The sequence below is a fragment of the Pseudophryne corroboree genome, chromosome 2, assembly GCF_028390025.1.
Source record: "Pseudophryne corroboree isolate aPseCor3 chromosome 2, aPseCor3.hap2, whole genome shotgun sequence".
Classification (NCBI taxonomy): domain Eukaryota; kingdom Metazoa; phylum Chordata; class Amphibia; order Anura; family Myobatrachidae; genus Pseudophryne; species Pseudophryne corroboree.
Genome location: NC_086445.1, coordinates 1,011,062,468 through 1,011,082,786, shown reverse-complemented (window position 1 = coordinate 1,011,082,786; position 20,319 = coordinate 1,011,062,468). Strand labels below are relative to the sequence as shown.

The 20,319-nt window shown below is 47.0% G+C and overlaps 1 protein-coding gene across 3 annotated transcripts in view; it reads left to right on the top strand.

Moving 5' to 3' along the window:
• The window catches only part of DSCAM (DS cell adhesion molecule), a 796,975-nt gene that overhangs the window by 148,376 nt on the left and 628,280 nt on the right, over positions 1–20,319 (top strand). The window lies entirely within an intron of this gene.

Sequence of the window (20,319 nt, the reverse complement as noted above, 5' to 3'; positions counted from 1 at the left end):
AGGGTATTCAACTCTTCCGAAACCGGGAATGTCACTAATGATTTTGCAGTTAGCATACAAGAATTTTCCTCTATTTGTACAGGTATTTCTAACACATCCCTAATGGCATAGATAAATTGCTGGATTTTATATTCCAATCTATCATAGTGCTCCCCTCTAACTTCTGTGTCAATCCCTGTGTCGGCATCTATGTTGGCGTTGGCCTGCAAGACCTGTGTATCAGGAGCTGAGGGGGTCCTAGATGAAATGGACTGATCCATATCTAGAGCATTCTTCGTAGCTTTTTTCAGCAACTTAATAGAGTATGCCCTAATGAACTCTGAGGAATCTTAGTTCCTAGGCTATCCAGCCATTCTGTCTCCACCCTAATGGGATGAAACCACTCAAGGCAATCCTGAGTACCTGGTAGAGACTCCTCTGAGGAAGACACCTCCACAACCTCCAAAACATTTTGTTCTGACATGACACTGACCAGTGATGCTGAGCACTGTTCAGGATACTAGAAGTGACACAGAGCTGCAAGATACAGCAATGGCCTACTGTACTGTACTACTATATACTGGTGTTCGCCAAAATGCTGCACTATACTACTATATACTGCTCACAACAATGCAGCACAGATATGGATACTAGAAGTGACACAGAGCTGCAAGATACAGCAATGGCCTACTGTACTGTACTACTATATACTGGTGGTCACCAAAATGCTGCACTGTACTACTATATAGTATATACTGGTCACACAACAATGCAGCAGATATTGAGCACTGATCAGGATACTGTTTAGAACGGAGTCTGACACGGAGCTGCAAGATACAGCAATGGCCTACTGTACTGTACTACTATAATATACTGGTGGTCACCACAATGCAGCACACTGAGCACAGATATTTGCAGCACACTGAGCACAGATATTGAGCTTTTCAGGCAGAGAACGTAGCCACGTCCTCTCCGCTCAATCTCCAATGCACAAGTGAAAATGGCGGCAACGCGTGGCTGTTTATATGGAATGCGAATCTCACGAGAATCCGACAGCGGGATGATGACGTTCGGCCTCGTTCGGGTTAACCGAGCAAGGTGGGAAGATCCGAGGCTGCCTCGGACCCGTGTAAAACACGTGAAGTTCGGGGGTGTTCGGATCTCGACGAACCGAACCCGCTCATCTCTAGTTTTTTGTTGTTGTTTTTTTAAATGTGTGCATTTTTCTCCGCTCTGTAATATTCTCGGTGTCTCCTGCATACCGATTAATATTGTCAACAATAAATACTTTTTTTGAAAAATGTGTGTTGAAAAGAAACAAACATTACCTATGTACAATAAACAGGACATGTAAGATATTACTTTACACTCAGTGTCGGGTATACGTAAAGAAGGTGCAGGAAATATAATGTAACATAATCTCGCAGAACACCAGTAGAACCAGGAGAACCTAGATATCCCAGAGGTTCCCAAACGTGGTCCTCAAGGCACTCCAACAGTCCAGGTTTTAGGTATATCCATGGCTCCGCACAGTTGGTTAAATCAAATTGACTAAGGTGCAAATGAAGTCACCTGTGGCCAAGCATGGATACATTTAAAACCAGGTCTGTTGGGGTGTTTTGAGGGCCACGTTTGGGAACCTCTGAGATATCCCCAGAAACCAAGCATTTACAATGGAACAGCTTCCCCGTCTACATGTGACACTCATTTTTAAAGTTGGCACTTCCAGTAACAGCCCTGTAGGACATTTTAGCTTCGGCTTGGGATAATGCTCTGCTTCATATTGTGACTGCATCTCCTGCCTACACGCTGAGTTTGTACTAGAGGATGCCATGGCTGCAGCATGCTCAGTGGTCAGTATTGGTGTTTACTGCAAGGAACTGCATAAGTTACATTGCAGTGTTCCTATCTCCACCAGTCGGCTCTTTAAATGCCCTCTTGCCTGGAAAATAAATTCTCCATTTCTACAGTAAAGTATTAGGAACACTGGGAAAACAGTCTGGAACCTCTCCCTCGCTTCACAGTATCTTCATCAGGCCAGGCTGCAGGGTTCGCAATGTGCTGGTTGCATTTTGGGTTCTGGAGCCATTTGGCAATGTCTTTATTATTGTTTAGTTTTAAAAAAAATGTTTTGTACAACACCAGCATATACTCTGCAGGGTAAGTTGGGCACTCACCTGTGCAATCACTCAGCTGATTGGGTAAATGCTCCCGGTCAGATGAATAGTGTGAGCCCTGTACACACTGTTAGAAATAGCTTAGTGCGTAAGGCTTTTTGGAGGATCCAGACCATTAAGGAGCGTTGTAAGCCGTTTATCGGTTAACGCTCCAGCATCGCTCCTGCATACACAATCGTCTAGCCCAGTGGTTCTCAAACTCGGTCCTCAGGACCCCACACAGTTCACGTTTTCCAGGTCACCCAGCAGCTGCACTGTGTATCACCAACTGTCACATTTTAAAAATCTACAGGTGACCTGCAAAACATGAACCGTGTGGGGTCCTGAGGACCGAGTTTGAGAACCTATGGTCTACCCGATCACTTGTTATCAGGTGGATCATGGGCCAATGATTGTATGGGTGTGTTCCCAGCAAGGCACACTTATCCGCAAACTTCCAGTCTTTGAGGAAATAGGATTACATTGGGTCAAAAGTAATATATGATCACGGCACCGGGCAATGTTGATGCTGTCGTTGGTAAATTAGGCAACCGTTTCGAAGCAATGCTGCTGCCTGTTCTGACTTCGCCGTGGCACTCTGATCACTGCTGGTTATGTTGGGACTTTTAGGGGTCTATTTACTAAGCCTTACATGGTGATGAAGTGAACAGAGATAAAGTACCAGCCAATCATCTCCTGTCATTTTTAAAACACAGTCTGTAACATGGCAGGTAGATTATGGACAGGTAGGTGGGCAGCTATTAGAGGCCCAGGAATAGTAGCTAGGGCATTCTAGGAAGAGCAGATGAAATGGGAGTAATAGGGAGGGGACTCTAAACTCCATCCACGGGAACAAAGCGGCAGTAAATTCAGAGTATCTGCCCGCCACTGACCTAGTGATGTCATCCATGGAGATAAAAAAAAAAAATTGATGCGGTGAAACCATTCCCGAATGGAAGGTGTACAGGGGGGCTCCACTGAGTAGGGATTAAAATCTTAGCAGCATTATTAAGACACTTGAAAAGAGACTTTTTGTAAGTGGAGATTGGGATATGAGCGTGTGAGAGGAGCCAAAAGCCGGGGTCTGCCAGAATGCCCATCCCCAAAATCAGGGAAGGACATCATATTGGCCTTCATTCCGAGTTGTTCGCTCGGTATTTTTCATCGCATCGCAGTGAAAATCCGCTTAGTACGCATGCGCAATGTTCGCACTGCGACTGCGCCAAGTAACTTTACAATGAAGAAAGTAATTTTACTCACGGCTTTTTCTTCGCTCCGGCGATCGTAATGTGATTGACAGGAAATGGGTGTTACTGGGCGGAAACACGGCGTTTCAGGGGCGTGTGGCTGAAAACGCTACCGTTTCCGGAAAAAACGCAGGAGTGGCCGGGGAAACGGTGGGAGTGCCTGGGCGAACGCTGGGTGTGTTTGTGACGTCAACCAGGAACGACAAGCACTGAAATGATCGCACAGGCAGAGTAAGTCTGGAGCTACTCTGAAACTGCTAAGTAGTTAGTAATCGCAATATTGCGAATACATCGGTCGCAATTTTAAGAAGCTAAGATTCACTCCCAGTAGGCGGCGGCTTAGCGTGTGTAACTCTGCTAAATTCGCCTTGCGACCGATCAACTCGGAATGAGGGCCATTATCCCATCATATATTTTATGTGTTAAGTAAATATTCAAGTTTGTAATTACAATAACATGTAAGTCCATTCGTTGTACTAGTAAGTTCTGCCATTTAGTTTCTGAAATACTTCAGATGATTATTCTTAATTAATCTTTTATTTTCTTTTTTCTTTTTCTTTTTTAAATTTGTATATTAATAATATCTGGGATTCCATTTAGCCGTGCTCCCATTAGCGATATTCCCGTAATAGAGCTTACAGATTGCCGCCTCTGTTATGTTTAGCTGACGGATACAGTTTAATGGGTGTAATGTATCATATTCTGTGTTTTGTTTTGTTTTTGTTTTTTTGTTTTTTTCAGTAGGCTTTAATCATAACCATACAACATGTTCATAGTTTTACTTATAAATAGAGTATTGTTATTTAACAATTATTTAGATTTTATATAGTACTTTTTAGCATGAATTAAAATATATTGCTGCTAATTTTGCTGTGATAAAGTCTCCTTTTATCTGCTTACTCCAACATAATTACCAGAAGTGTCGGAGGAAGATCTGTGCATAGATTGTGTAATGCTGGTGTCCTATGAGACTTCCTGCAGCGGAAAGATGGTGGAATCATAGCAACAACACACAGGTTCTAAACCGTTGGGAATAAGTTCCGTCAGCTGGAACATACATTGTCTGTGTCCTATAGAAGTGTGACACATGTGGCACCTAAATTCTAGGCAGTGCCCCTATCTACATAGTTTAGGTAGCTCTGATAAGAGGTGACACCTAGAACATATACAGGTTGAGCATCCCGTATCCAAAATCACACATTTTTAGTTCCCCTACTGAGATAATGACATCTATCTATCTATCTATCTATCTATCTATCTATCTATCTATCTATCTATCTATCTATCTATCTATCTATCTATCTATCTATCTAATAGATGGGATCTATATAATAGATAAGGGATACTCAAGCTGTAGTGTAAGAAATAATCAATCATGTATTGTCCTATAAAAAGCACTAGAAACATTCTGTCATTATTCGTTTGTTTACGAAAACTTCACATTTATTTACAAATATATTGGCAGCTGTGTCAACACACTGTGCACCTACTCCCAACTTGTGCCCAATACCCTCTTTGTCTAAATCTAAATCACTTCACCACCCCCCCCCCCCCCTCCCTTTTTCCTAGAAATTCACCAAGGCTGCAGTCATGGCTTCCCTTAGGGAAAAAAAAATTCTAACTAGTTTTTTTTTGAGAATGAAATAAATAATTGTTGGGTAGAATTCCGTGTAATACTGTTGCAGGAGAATCAATATTTGGGGAAATTATTCTGTTTGTAACATGAATGATTAACGCTGCTCACCATGCAGAATCGGGCAGTCGCAATTAACTGCCCTGGTCCCAGGAGTCTGAGTACGGCTCTGGTTTCGGCTTCATTCCTTGTACAGCTAGGCGTTGCAAAAGAGTAGCCTGTATTTTCTTATGAATATTTCTTGAGCCTAGTAACAGCCGCCTTTTTTTGTGCAGGTCGTTAAAGGACTGTTTTTCCGCCAAACATCCACAATGTAAACTACAGCAGTAACAGCCACTTAATACACTCTGCGTACGATCGTATGCTCTATTATAAATTCTTTGGTCTGATATCCAGGGCAGAGTCCTTGTTGAGGCATTTCCATATAATTAAATGCATCAGAGTTTATTTGAATGGCGATTACTGCGGTCTGATATGACTACCGCTGTGAAGCGCCGCTCAGCTGGAACGTAGTTACATTTCTGCACTTAGGTAATGAGCTAATAAAGGGTCACCTGATTGAAGTCTGGTTTCTCCATTCATGTACACGGTAAGAAGAAGGTGAATTGCGATTGTGCAGAACAAGCCATACTGGTGGGGGAGTTTAATCAAATCTTGGAGAGAGGTGCGGATTGGTATGCACTGTACCGCTCTCCTGGGCTGTTTCTAGCCAATTTGGCTCCCAGTGCGAGATTTAAAAATGTGCCCCCCATGACAAAAAAAATGTGCCACCCCCCCCCCCACACACACACACACCTAGATGAAAAAAACAACTTGCGCGCGCACCCGGCAAGGGGGCGTGGCCTCATCTAAATGGGCATGGCCTCGTCTGAAAAGACTACCTCACAATCCAGTTTTTGACCCTGCTCCAACAGATCACGACCACCACAGGAAAAAAAAAATTCTACCATATTAAGCCCCACACAGTAATATCCCCTGCACCATATAATGCCACACACCGCAATGCCCTTGCTACATTAAAACCCCACACTACGGCAGGCAAGAGTCCCCATTTCACACATTACGGCAGGTGTCCCCATTTTACACATTGAGAGACAGAGAGAGAGAGAGAGAATACTTACAGAGGCTCCTCGTGCCGGCCTTTCCCTCTTCCTAACTTGGATCCCCCTCTGTACTCCGCTCGGGGGGGGGGGGAGTTTCGCGGAGTGATGGGGTTGCGTCGTGACGTAACGATGCAACCGCGTCTTTCTGTGAAACTCCGCCCCCCGAGCGGGTTACTCGGGGAGAAATAGGAGGGGGAAGCAGGGAGTCACATTTAGTGCCGCGGCGGGCGCCCAGTGCGGTTGCACTGCTCGCCTGCCCCAAGAAACGGCCCTGCCCCTCTCCAAGAATTGATAAATGTCCTGCAAATCATGTGACGGTTAGCTGGTTGCTATAGTCGGGCTTGGACTGGCCCACAGGGGTACAGGGGAAACCACTGGTGGGCCCCACTGCCTGAGGGCCCACCTCCTGCTTTAAGGATCAGGTTCCAGACTGTGCACTTGAATTATTCATTATACATATGTTACCCTATACTGGACTATGGTGTATTTCTACTAGAGATGAGCGCCGGAAATTTTTCGGGTTTTGTGTTTTGGTTTTGGGTTCGGTTCCGCGGCCGTGTTTTGGGTTCGACCGCGTTTTGGCAAAACCTAACCGAATTTTTTTTGTCAGATTCGGGTGTGTTTTGGATTCGGGTGTTTTTTTCCAAAAAACCTAAAAAACAGCTTAAATCATAGAATTTGGGGGTCATTTTGATCCCAAAGTATTATTAACCTCAAAAACCATCATTTCCACTCATTTTCAGTCTATTCTGAATACCTCACACCTCACAATATTATTTTTAGTCCTAAAATTTGCACCGAGGTCGCTGGATGACTAAGCTAAGCGACCCTAGTGGCCGACACAAACACCTGGCCCATCTAGGAGTGGCACTGCAGTGTCACGCAGGATGTCCCTTCCAAAAAACCCTCCCCAAACAGCACATGACGCAAAGAAAAAAAGAGGCGCAATGAGGTAGCTGTGTGAGTAAGATAAGCGACCCTAGTGGCCGACACAAACACCGGGCCCATCTAGGAGTGGCACTGCAGTGTCACGCAGGATGTCCCTTCCAAAAAACCCCCCCAAACAGCACATGACGCAAAGAAAAAAAGAGGCGCAATGAGGTAGCTGTGTGAGTAAGATAAGCGACCCTAGTGGCCGACACAAACACCGGGCCCATCTAGGAGTGGCACTGCAGTGTCACGCAGGATGTCCCTTCCAAAAAACCCTCCCCAAACAGCACATGACGCAAAGAAAAAAAGAGGCGCAATGAGGTAGCTGTGTGAGTAAGATAAGCGACCCTAGTGGCCGACACAAACACCGGGCCCATCTAGGAGTGGCACTGCAGTGTCACGCAGGATGTCCCTTCCAAAAAACCCTCCCCAAACAGCACATGACGCAAAGAAAAAAAGAGGCGCAATGAGGTAGCTGTGTGAGTAAGATAAGCGACCCTAGTGGCCGACACAAACACCGGGCCCATCTAGGAGTGTCACTGCAGTGTCACGCAGGATGTCCCTTCCAAAAAACCCTCCCCAAACAGCACATGACGCAAAGAAAAAAAGAGGCGCAATGAGGTAGCTGTGTGAGTAAGATAAGCGACCCTAGTGGCCGACACAAACACCGGGCCCATCTAGGAGTGTCACTGCAGTGTCACGCAGGATGTCCCTTCCAAAAAACCCTCCCCAAACAGCACATGACGCAAAGAAAAAAAGAGGCGCAATGAGGTAGCTGTGTGAGTAAGATAAGCGACCCTAGTGGCTGACACAAACACCGGGCCCATCTAGGAGTGTCACTGCAGTGTCACGCAGGATGTCCCTTCCAAAAAACCCTCCCCAAACAGCACATGACGCAAAGAAAAATTAAAGAAAAAAGAGGTGCAAGATGGAATTGTCCTTGGGCCCTCCCACCCACCCTTATGTTGTATAAACAGAACATGCACACTTTAACCAACCCATCATTTCAGTGACAGGGTCTGCCACACGACTGTGACTGATATGACGGGTTGGTTTGGACCCCCACCAAAAAAGAAGCAATTAATCTCTCCTTGCACAAACTGGCTCTACAGAGGCAAGATGTCCACCTCATCATCATCCTCCGATATATCACCGTGTACATCCCCCTCCTCACAGATTATCAATTCGTCCCCACTGGAATCCACCATCTCAGCTCCCTGTGTACTTTGTGGAGGCAATTGCTGCTGGTCAATGTCTCCGCGGAGGAATTGATTATAATTCATTTTAATGAACATCATCTTCTCCACATTTTCTGGATGTAACCTCGTACGCCGATTGCTGACAAGGTGAGCGGCGGCACTAAACACTCTTTCGGAGTACACACTTGTGGGAGGGCAACTTAGGTAGAATAAAGCCAGTTTGTGCAAGGGCCTCCAAATTGCCTCTTTTTCCTGCCAGTATAAGTACGGACTGTGTGACGTGCCTACTTGGATGCGGTCACTCATATAATCCTCCACCATTCTTTCAATGTTGAGAGAATCATATGCAGTGACAGTAGACGACATGTCCGTAATCGTTGTCAGGTCCTTCAGTCCAGACCAGATGTCAGCATCAGCAGTCGCTCCAGACTGCCCTGCATCACCGCCAGCGGGTGGGCTCGGAATTCTGAGCCTTTTCCTCGCACCCCCAGTTGCGGGAGAATGTGAAGGAGGAGATGTTGACAGGTCGCGTTCCGCTTGACTTGACAATTTTCTCACCAGCAGGTCTTTCAACCCCAGCAGACTTGTGTATGCCGGAAAGAGAGATCCAAGGTAGGCTTTAAATCTAGGATCGAGCACGGTGGCCAAAATGTAGTGCTCTGATTTCAACAGATTGACCACCCGTGAATCCTTGTTAAGCGAATTAAGGGCTCCATCCACAAGTCCCACATGCCTAGCGGAATCGCTCCGTGTTAGCTCCTCCTTCAATGTCTCCAGCTTCTTCTGCAAAAGCCTGATGAGGGGAATGACCTGACTCAGGCTGGCAGTGTCTGAACTGACTTCACGTGTGGCAAGTTCAAAGGGCATCAGAACCTTGCACAACGTTGAAATCATTCTCCACTGCGCTTGAGACAGGTGCATTCCACCTCTTATATCGTGCTCAATTGTATAGGCTTGAATGGCCTTTTGCTGCTCCTCCAACCTCTGAAGCATATAGAGGGTTGAATTCCACCTCGTTACCACTTCTTGCTTCAGATGATGGCAGGGCAGGTTCAGTAGTTTTTGGTGGTGCTCCAGTCTTCTGTACGTGGTGTCTGTACGCCGAAAGTGTCCCGCAATTCTTCTGGCCACCGACAGCATCTCTTGCACGCCCCTGTCGTTTTTTAAAAAATTCTGCACCACCAAATTCAAGGTATGTGCAAAACATGGGACGTGCTGGAATTTGCCCATATTTAATGCACACACAATATTGCTGGCGTTGTCCGATGCCACAAATCCACAGGAGAGTCCAATTGGGGTAAGCCATTCCGCGATGATCTTCCTCAGTTGCCGTAAGAGGTTTTCAGCTGTGTGCGTATTCTGGAAACCGGTGATACAAAGCGTAGCCTGCCTAGGAAAGAGTTGGCGTTTGCGAGATGCTGCTACTGGTGCCGCCGCTGCTGTTCTTTTGGCGGGAGTCCATACATCTACCCAGTGGGCTGTCACAGTCATATAGTCCTGACCCTGTCCTGCTCCACTTGTCCACATGTCCGTGGTTAAGTGGACATTGGGTACAACTGCATTTTTTAGGACACTGGTGAGTCTTTTTCTGACGTCCGTGTACATTCTCGGTATCGCCTGCCTAGAGAAGTGGAACCTAGATGGTATTTGGTAACGGGGGCACACTGCCTCAATAAATTGTCTAGTTCCCTGTGAACTAACGGCGGATACCGGACGCACGTCTAACACCAACATAGTTGTCAAGGCCTCAGTTATCCGCTTTGCAGCAGGATGACTGCTGTGATATTTCATCTTCCTCGCAAAGGACTGTTGAACAGTCAATTGCTTACTGGAAGTAGTACAAGTGGGCTTACGACTTCCCCTCTGGGATGACCATCGACTCCCAGCAGCAACAACAGCAGCACCAGCAGCAGTAGGCGTTACACGCAAGGAAGCATCGGAGGAATCCCAGGCAGGAGAGGACTCGTCAGAATTGCCAGTGACATGGCCTGCAGGACTATTGGCATTCCTGGGGAAGGAGGAAATTGACACTGAGGGAGTTGGTGGGGTGGTTTGCGTGAGCTTGGTTACAAGAGGAAGGGATTTACTGGTCAGTGGACTGCTTCCGCTGTCGCCCAAAGTTTTTGAACTTGTCACTGACTTATTATGAATGCGCTGCAGGTGACGTATAAGGGAGGATGTTCCGAGGTGGTTAACGTCCTTACCCCTACTTATTACAGCTTGACAAAGGCAACACACGGCTTGACACCTGTTGTCCGCATTTCTGTTGAAATACTTCCACACCGAAGAGCTGATTTTTTTGGTATTTTCACCAGGCATGTCAGTGGCCATATTCCTCCCATGGACAACAGGTGTCTCCCCGGGTGCCTGACTTAAACAAACCACCTCACCATCAGAATCCTCCTGGTCAATTTCCTCCCCAGCGCCAGCAACACCCATATCCTCCTCATCCTGGTGTACTTCAACACTGACATCTTCAATCTGACTATCAGGAACTGGACTGCGGGTGCTCCTTCCAGCACTTGCAGGGGGCGTGCAAATGGTGGAAGGCGCATGCTCTTCACGTCCAGTGTTGGGAAGGTCAGGCATCGCAACCGACACAATTGGACTCTCCTTGTGGATTTGGGATTTGGAAGAACGCACAGTTCTTTGCGGTGCTTTTGCCAGCTTGAGTCTTTTCAGTTTTCTAGCGAGAGGCTGAGTGCTTCCATCCTCATGTGAAGCTGAACCACTAGCCATGAACATAGGCCAGGGCCTCAGCCGTTCCTTGCCACTCCGTGTGGTAAATGGCATATTGGCAAGTTTACGCTTCTCCTCCGACAATTTTATTTTAGGTTTTGGAGTCCTTTTTTTACTGATATTTGGTGTTTTGGATTTGACATGCTCTGTACTATGACATTGGGCATCGGCCTTGGCAGACGACGTTGCTGGCATTTCATCGTCTCGGCCATGACTAGTGGCAGCAGCTTCAGCACGAGGTGGAAGTGGATCTTGATCTTTCCCTAATTTTGGAACCTCAACATTTTTGTTCTCCATATTTTAATAGGCACAACTAAAAGGCACCTCAGGTAAACAATGGAGATGGATGGATACTAGTATACAATTATGGATGGACTGCCGAGTGCCGACACAGAGGTAGCTACAGCCGTGGACTACCGTACTGTACTGTGTCTGCTGCTAATATAGACTGGTTGATAATGAGATGTAGTATGTATAAAGAAGAAAGAAAAAAAAACCACGGGTAGGTGGTATACAATTATGGATGGACTGCCGAGTGCCGACACAGAGGTAGCTACAGCCGTGGACTACCGTACTGTACTGTGTCTGCTGCTAATATAGACTGGATGATAATGAGATGTAGTATGTATAAAGAAGAAAAAAAAAAAAACCACGGGTAGGACTAGGTGGTATACAATTATGGATGGACTGCCGAGTGCCGACACAGAGGTAGCTACAGCCGTGGACTACCGTACTGTACTGTGTCTGCTGCTAATATAGACTGGTTGATAATGAGATGTAGTATGTATAAAGAAGAAAGAAGAAAAAAAAACCACGGGTAGGTGGTATACAATTATGGATGGACTGCCGAGTGCCGACACAGAGGTAGCTACAGCCGTGGACTACCGTACTGTACTGTGTCTGCTGCTAATATAGACTGGTTGATAATGAGATGTAGTATGTATAAAGAAGAAAGAAGAAAAAAAAAACACGGGTAGGTGGTATACAATTATGGATGGACTGCCGAGTGCCGACACAGAGGTAGCTACAGCCGTGGACTACCGTACTGTTCTGTGTCTGCTGCTAATATAGACTGGATGATAATGAGATGTAGTATGTATAAAGAAGAAAGGAAAAAAAAACCACGGGTAGGTGGTATACAATTATGGATGGACTGCCGAGTGCCGACACAGAGGTAGCTACAGCCGTGGACTACCGTACTGTACTGTGTCTGCTGCTAATATAGACTGGATGATAATGAGATGTAGTATGTATAAAGAAGAAAGAAAAAAAAAACCACGGGTAGGTGGTATACAATTATGGATGGACTGCCGAGTGCCGACACAGAGGTAGCTACAGCCGTGAACTACCGTACTGTGTCTGCTGCTAGTATAGACTGGATGATAAATAATGATATAAAAAATATATATATATCACTACTGCAGCCGGACAGGTATATATTATATAATGACGGACCTGCTGGACACTGTCTGTCAGCAGAATGAGTTTTTTTAATTTTTATAGAATAAAAAAACACCACACAAGTCACACGACGAGTGTACTTTTTCAGGCATACATTCAATCACAATATACTATACTGGTGGTCAGTGTGGTCAGGTCACTGGTCACAGTGGTCAGTCACACTGGCAGTGGCACTCTGGCAGCAAAAGTGTGCACTGTTTAATATGTACTCCTGGCTCCTGCTATAACCTATAACTGCTCCCCAGTCTCCCCCACAATTAAGCTGTGTGAGCACAGTCAGATATTATACATAGATGATGCAGCACACTGGGCTGAGCACAGATATGGTATGTGAGTGTGACTGAGTCACTGTGTATCGTTTTTTTCAGGCAGAGAACAAGAACAGAACGGATTATTAAATAATAATAAATTATAAAACTGCACTGGTGGTCAAGTCACTGGTCATCAGTCACTAGTATAACTCCTCCTAAGCTCCAGTAAGTAAATGAAGTGTCTCACTCTCACTCTCCTATCTATTTTAATTTCTAAACGGAGAGGACGCCAGCCACGTCCTCTCCCTATCAATCTCAATGCACGTGTGAAAATGGCCGCGACGCGCGGCTCCTTATATAGAATCCGAGTCTCGCGATAGAATCCGAGCCTCGCGAGAATCCGACAGCGTGATGATGACGTTCGGGCGCGCTCGGGTTAACCGAGCAAGGCGGGAAGATCCGAGTCGCTCGGACCCGTGTAAAAAAACATGAAGTTCGGGCGGGTTCGGATTCAGATAAATCGAACCCGCTCATCTCTAATTTCTACAGTGCATCGCTGTTATTAATCTGTTATTAATCTGGTACATTATCATGCATGCAGCAGCTGAATTGACTATATATTTATGAAGGAGCCTACACCTTGCACTCTCTGATGGTTATTCAAACCAATGTGGTGGCAGGCCACACCCCCTGTGCAGACTGACCACACCCCTAAACATGGGCCCCTACCACTGCATTCCTCCGGTGGGCCCTACATGCCCCAGTCCGACTCTATAGTAATGTCATAACACTTTTAAATTTACTAATTATTGATACAGGTTGAGTATCCCTTATCCAAAATGCTTGGGACCAGAGGTATTTTGGATATGGGATTTTTCTGTATTTTGGAATAATTGCATACCATAGTGAGATATCATGGTGATGGGACCTAAATCTAAGCACAGAATGCATTTATATTTCATATACACCTTATATACACAGCCTGAAGGTAATTTTAGCCACTATTTCTCTAACGTCCTAAGTGGATGCTGGGGACTCCGTAAGGACCATGGGGAATAGCGGCTCCGCAGGAGACTGGGCACAACTAAAGAAAGCTTTAGGACTACCTGGTGTGCACTGGCTCCTCCCACTATGACCCTCCTCCAGACCTCAGTTAGATTTCTGTGCCCGGCCGAGCTGGATGCACACTAGGGGCTCTCCTGAGCTCCTAGAGAGAAAGTATATTTTAGGTTTTTTATTTTACAGTGAGATCTGCTGGCAACAGACTCACTGCAGCGAGGGACTAAGGGGAGAAGAAGCGAACCTACCTAACTGGTGGTAGCTTGGGCTTCTTAGGCTACTGGACACCATTAGCTCCAGAGGGATCGACCGCATGGAACCGGCCATTGATGTTCGGTCCCGGAGCCGCGCCGCCGGCCCCCTTACAGAGCCAGAACCAAGAAGAGTCCGGAAAATCGGCGGCAGAAGACATCAGTCTTCACCAAGGTAGCGCACAGCACTGCAGCTGTGCGCCATTGCTCCTCATACACACTTCACACTCCGGTCACTGAGGGTGCAGGGCGCTGGGGGGGGGCGCCCTGAGCAGCAATAAAAACACCTTGGCTGGCAAATATATCACAATATATAGCCCCAGAGGCTATATATGTGATAAATACCCCTGCCAGAATCCATAAAAAAGCGGGAGAAAAGTCCGCGAAAAAGGGGCGGAGCTATCTCCCTCAGCACACTGGCGCCATTTTCTCTTCACAGTGCAGCTGGAAGACAGCTCCCCAGGCTCTCCCCTGTAGTTTTCAGGCTCAAAGGGTTAAAAAGAGAGGGGGGGCACTAAATTTAGGCGCAATATTGTTTATACAAGCAGCTATTGGGGAAAAATCACTCAGTTATAGTGTTAATCCCTGCATTATATAGCGCTCTGGTGTGTGCTGGCATACTCTCTCTCTGTCTCCCCAAAGGACTTTGTGGGGTCCTGTCCTCAGTCAGAGCATTCCCTGTGTGTGTGCTGTGTGTCGGTACGGCTGTGTCGACATGTGGGATGAGGAAGGTTACGTGGAGGTGGAGCAGAGGCCGATAAATGGGATGTCGCCCCCTGTGGGGCCGACACCAGAGTGGATGGATAGGTGGAATGTATTAACCGACAATGTCAACTCCTTACATAGAAGGCTGGATGACGTAAAACAGATGTGGGACAGCCGGCTTCTCAGCCCGCGCCTGCCCAGGCGTCTCAAAGGCCATCAGGGGCTCAAAAAACGCCTGTTACCTCAGATGGCAGACACAGATGTCGACACGGAGTCTGGCTCCAGTGTCGACGAGGTTGAGACATATACACAATCCACTAGGAACATCCGTTACATGATCTCGGCAATGAAAAATGTGTTACGCATTTCTGACATGAACCCAAGTACCACATAAAAGGGGTTTTATTTTTGGGGAGAAAAAGCAGCCAGTGTTTTGTTCCCCCATCAGATGAATGAATGAAGTGTGTAAAGAAGCGTGGGTTCCCCCGATAATAAACTGGTAATTTCTACACAGTTACTGATGGCGTACCCTTTCCCGCCAGAGGATAGGTCACGCTGGGAGATATCCCCTAGGGTGGATAAGGCGCTCACACGTTTGTCAAAAAAGGTGGCACTGCCGTCTTAGGATACGGCCACCTTGAAGGAGCCTGCTGATAAAAAGCAGGAGGCTATCCTGAAGTCTGTATATACACACACTCAGGTTCTATACTGAAAAATTGCCTCAGCAAAATAGTGCTGCTGCAGCGTGGTCTGATACCCTGTCAGATGATATAATACCCTAGACAGGGATAACATAGAGCATTTTAAAGACGTCGTCTTATATAGGAAGGATGCACAGAGGGATATTTACCGGCTGGCATCCAGAATTAATGCAATGTCCATTCTGCCCGGAGGGTATTAGAAACCCGGCAGTGGACAGGTGATGCTGCCTTTAAAAGGCACATGGAGATTCTGCCTTATAAGGGTGAGGAATTGTTTGGGGATGGTCTCTGGGACCTCGTATCCACAGCAACAGCTGGGAAGAAAATTTTTTACCTCAAGTTTCCTCACAAAAGTCTAAGAAAGCACCGTATTTTCAGGTACAGTCCTTTCGGTTTCAGTAAAGCAAGCGGGTCAAAGGCGCTTCCTTTCTGCACAGAGACAAGGGAAGAAGGAAAAAGCTGCTCCAGGCAGCCAGTTCCCAGGATCAAAAATCTTCCCTCGCTTCCTCTGAGTCCACCGCGTGACGCTGGGGCTCCACAGGTGGAGACAGGTGCGGTGGGGGCGCGTCTCGGGAACTTCAGGGACCAGTGGACTTGCCCACAGGTGGATCCCTAGGTTCTGCAAGTAGTATCACAGGGATACAGGCTGGAGTTCGAGGCGACTCCCCCTCGCCGTTACCTCACATCAGCCTTGCCTGCTGCCCTCGGAGAAAGGTAGTACTGGCGGCAATTCACAAGCTGTACTTCCAGCAGGTGAAATCAAGGTACCCCTCCTTCAACAAGGCCGGGGTTACTATTCCAAAATGTTGTGGTACCAAAACCAGATGGTTCGGTGAGACCCATTCTAAAATTGAAATCCTTGAACACTTATATACGAAGGTTCAAGTTCAAAATGGAATCGCTCAGGGCGATTATTGCAAGCCTGGAGAATTTCATGGTATCACTGGACATCAAGGATGCTTACCTGCATGTCCCTATTTACCCTCTTCACCAGGTGTACCTCAAAATTGTGGTACAGGATTGTCATTACCAATTCCAGACGGTGTCGTTGGTCTGTCCCCGGCACCGAGAGTATTTACCAAGGTAATGGCCGAAGTACTTATCCCGTACTTGGACGATCTCCTTATAAAGGCGAGGTCCACGGCTGGATTCTGAATATTCCAAAGTCGCAGCTGGTTCCTACGACGCGTCTACTGTTCCTGGGTATGGTTCTGGACACAGAACAGGATAAAAAGGGTTTCTCCCGGAGGAGAAGTCCAAGGAGTTGGCGTCTCTAGACGGAGACCTCCTAATACAAATACAGGTGTCGGTGCATCAATGCACGCGAGCCTTGGGAAAGATGGTAGCTTCTTACGAAGAAATTCCATTCGCCAGGTCCCATGCAAGGATCTTCCAGTGGGATCTGTTGGACAAGTGGTCCAGGTCGCATCTTCAGATGCATCGGCGGATAACCCTGTCTCCAAGGGCCAGGGTGTCGCTGTGGTGGTGACTGCAGAGTGCTCGTCTTCTAGGGGGCCGCAGATTCGGCATACAGGACTGGGTCCTGGTGACCACGGATGCCAGCCTTCAAGGCTGGGGGGGCAGTCACACAGGGAAGAAACTTCCAAGGCCTGTGGAAAAGTCAGGAGACTTCCCTACACATAAATGTTCTGGAACTATGGGCCATTTACAATGCCCTAAGTCAGGCTAGACCCCTGCTTCAACACCGGCCGGTGCTGATCCAGTCAGACAACATCACGGCGGTCGCTCAGGGAAACCGACAGGGTGGCACAAGAAGCAGGATGGCGATGGCAGAAGCCACAAGGATTCTCCGATGGGCGGAAAATCATGTGTTAGCACTGTCAGCAGTGTTCATTCCCGGAGTGGACAACTGAGAAGCAGACTTTCTCAGCAGACACGACCTCCACCCGGGAGAGTGGGGACTTCATCCAGAAGTCTTCCAAATGATTGTACACCGTTGGGAAAGGCCACAGGTGGACATGATGGCGTCCCGCCTCAACAAAAAGCTACAAAGATATTGCGCCAGGTCAAGGGACCCTCAGGCGATAGCTGTGGACGCTCTGGTGACACCGTGGGTGTACCAGTCGGTGTATGTGTTCCCTTCTCTGCCTCTCATACCCAGGGTATTGAGAATAAAGGAGAGGAGTAAGAACTATACTCATTGTTCCGGGTGGCCAAGAAGAGCTTGGTACCCAGAACTCCAAGAAATGATCTCAGAGGACCCATGGCCTCTGCTGCTCAGACAGGACCTGCTGCAGTAGGGGGCCTATCTGTTCCAAGACGTACCGCGGCTGCGTTTGACGGCATGGCGGTTGAACGCCGGATCCTGAAGGAAGAGGGCATTCCGGAGGAAGTTATCCCTACGCTATTTAAAGCTAGGAAAGAAGTGAACGCAAACCATTATCACCGCATATGGCGGAAATATGTTGCGTGCTGTGAGGCCAGTAAGGCCCCAAAAGGAGGAATTTCAGCTAGGTCGATTTCTGCACTTCCTACAAGTTAGAGGTGACTATGGGCCTAAAATTGGGTTCCATTAAGGTCCAGATTTCGGCTCTATCGATTTTCTTCCAAAATAGAACTGGCTTCACTGCCTGAAGTTCAGACTTTTGTTAAGGGAGTGCTGCATAGTCAGCCCCCGTTTGTGCCTCCAGTGGCACCGTGGGATCTCAACGTAGTGTTGGATTTCCTGAAGTCGCATTGAGTTGAGCCACTTAAATCCGTGGAGCTACAATATCTCAAGTGGAAAGTGGTCATGCTGTGGGCCTGGGCGTCGGCCAGGCGTATATCAGAATTGGCGGCTTTGTCATGCAAAAGCCCTTATCTGTATTTTATATGGATAAGGCGGAATTGAGGACTCGTTCCCAATTCCTTCCTAAGGTGGTATCAGTTTTTCATGTGAACCAACCTATTGTGGTGCCTGCGGCTTCTTGGGACTTGGAGGATTCCAAGTTTCTGGACGTAGTCAGGGCCCTGAAAAATATATGTTTCCAGGACGGCTGGAGTCAGAAAGACTGACTCGCTATTTATCCTGTATGCACCCAACAAGCTGGGTGCTCCTGCTTCTAAGCAGACTATTGCTCGCTGGATCTGTAGCGATTCAACTTGCACATTCTGCGGCCGGACTGCCGCACCCTAAATCTGTAAAAGCCCATTCCACGAGGAAAGTGGGCTCTTCTTGGGCGGCTGCCCGAGGGGTCTCGGCTTTACAAATTTGCTGAGCTGTTACTTGGTCGGGGTCAAACACTCTTGCAAGAGTCTACAAGTTTGATACCCTGGCTGAGGAGGCCCTAGAGTTTGCTCATTCAGTGCTGCAGAGTCATCCGCACTCTCCCGCCCGTTTGGGAGCTTTGGTATAATCCCCATGGTCCTTACGGAGTCCCCAGCATCCACTTAGGACGTTAGAGAAAATAAGATTTTACTCACCGGTAAATCTATTTCTCGTAGTCCGTAGTGGATGCTGGGCGCCCATCCCAAGTGCGGATTGTCTGCAATACTTGTATATAGTTATTGCCTAACTAAAGGGTTATTGTTGAGCCATCTGTTGAGCGGCTCAGTTGTTATCATGCTGTTAACTGGGTATAGTATCACGAGTTATACGGTGTGATTGGTGTGGCTGGTATGAGTCTTACCCGGGATTCAAAATCCTTCCTTATTGTGTCAGCTCTTCCGGGCACAGTATCCTAACTGAGGTCTGGAGGAGGGTCATAGTGGGAGGAGCCAGTGCACACCAGGTAGTCCTAAAGCTTTCTTTAGTTGTGCCCAGTCTCCTGCGGAGCCGCTATTCCCCATGGTCCTTACGGAGTCCCCAGCATCCACTACGGACTACGAGAAATAGATTTACCGGTGAGTAAAATCTTATTTTTTGGTAACTTTGTGCACTGAACAAAGTGTATCTACATTCACACAATTCATTTATGTTTCATATACACCTTATACACACAGCCTGAAGGTCATTTAATACAATATTCTTAATAACTGTGTGTATTAAACAAAGTTTGTGTACATTGAGCCATCAAAAAACAAAGGTTTCACTATCTCACTCTCACGCAAAAAAGTCAGTATTTCGGAATATTCCGTATTTCGGAATATTTGGATATGGGATACTCAACCTGTAGTAGCCTCTACAGCTTTAACACATTAGAAATTCAAAATGATCAACCACGGAACGGTTTTGAGTTTTGCTTCCACAATCGCTGCAAACAAACGAGCGTACAAGCGTTTGGTAAACTGTTGTAGATCTGACCTTCCTTATTAAAGCGTCTGGCGCCCAGATGTTCTCAGACGCTGTTCTGTGCGCTGCTGCTGAGATCTCTTAATAAACTGATCGGTTAAATGACTGAAGTGGAAAACAAATGTTAACACAACGCACCTCCACAGGATACAATTCTGTCTTTGTGCAAATGAGCAGCTTGTACACCCGGCAGCGGAGACAGCAGATCAAAGCTCCTAGCACTTTTGCCATGTTCATATTGTGTTTATCGTAGTTAAAAACTAGATTGGGGGAATGTAAAGGATATGTAAAAATAATAACAAAAAGAGTGACTGGAATGTAATAATGCGGGCAAGGGCGTTCCTGGCGCCCGCTGCTGTAGTTCTTCCAGGCCAGTGCTTGCCATCCAGGTACAGTGTACAGGCGGTCGCGGCTCCCGTAGGGATGCGTACGCCGCACTGTATGAGATTTAAAGAGCCAAGTGAGCCTAAAAGTTTGGCACCAGATTTGAATCCCCACCTATATAAGGGAGTTCCCAGCCACTCTCCTGTGCCAGAGTATAGTCTGCCACCAGCATTTAGCCTTGTGCTAACACTGAATTTCCGTTCCTGATTCCTTTGTCCCGTGCTTCGTACCCGATTTCTGTCTCCTTTGCTTGGTTCCTGTTTCCTATCTTCTGTGCTCCAAACCTGGTT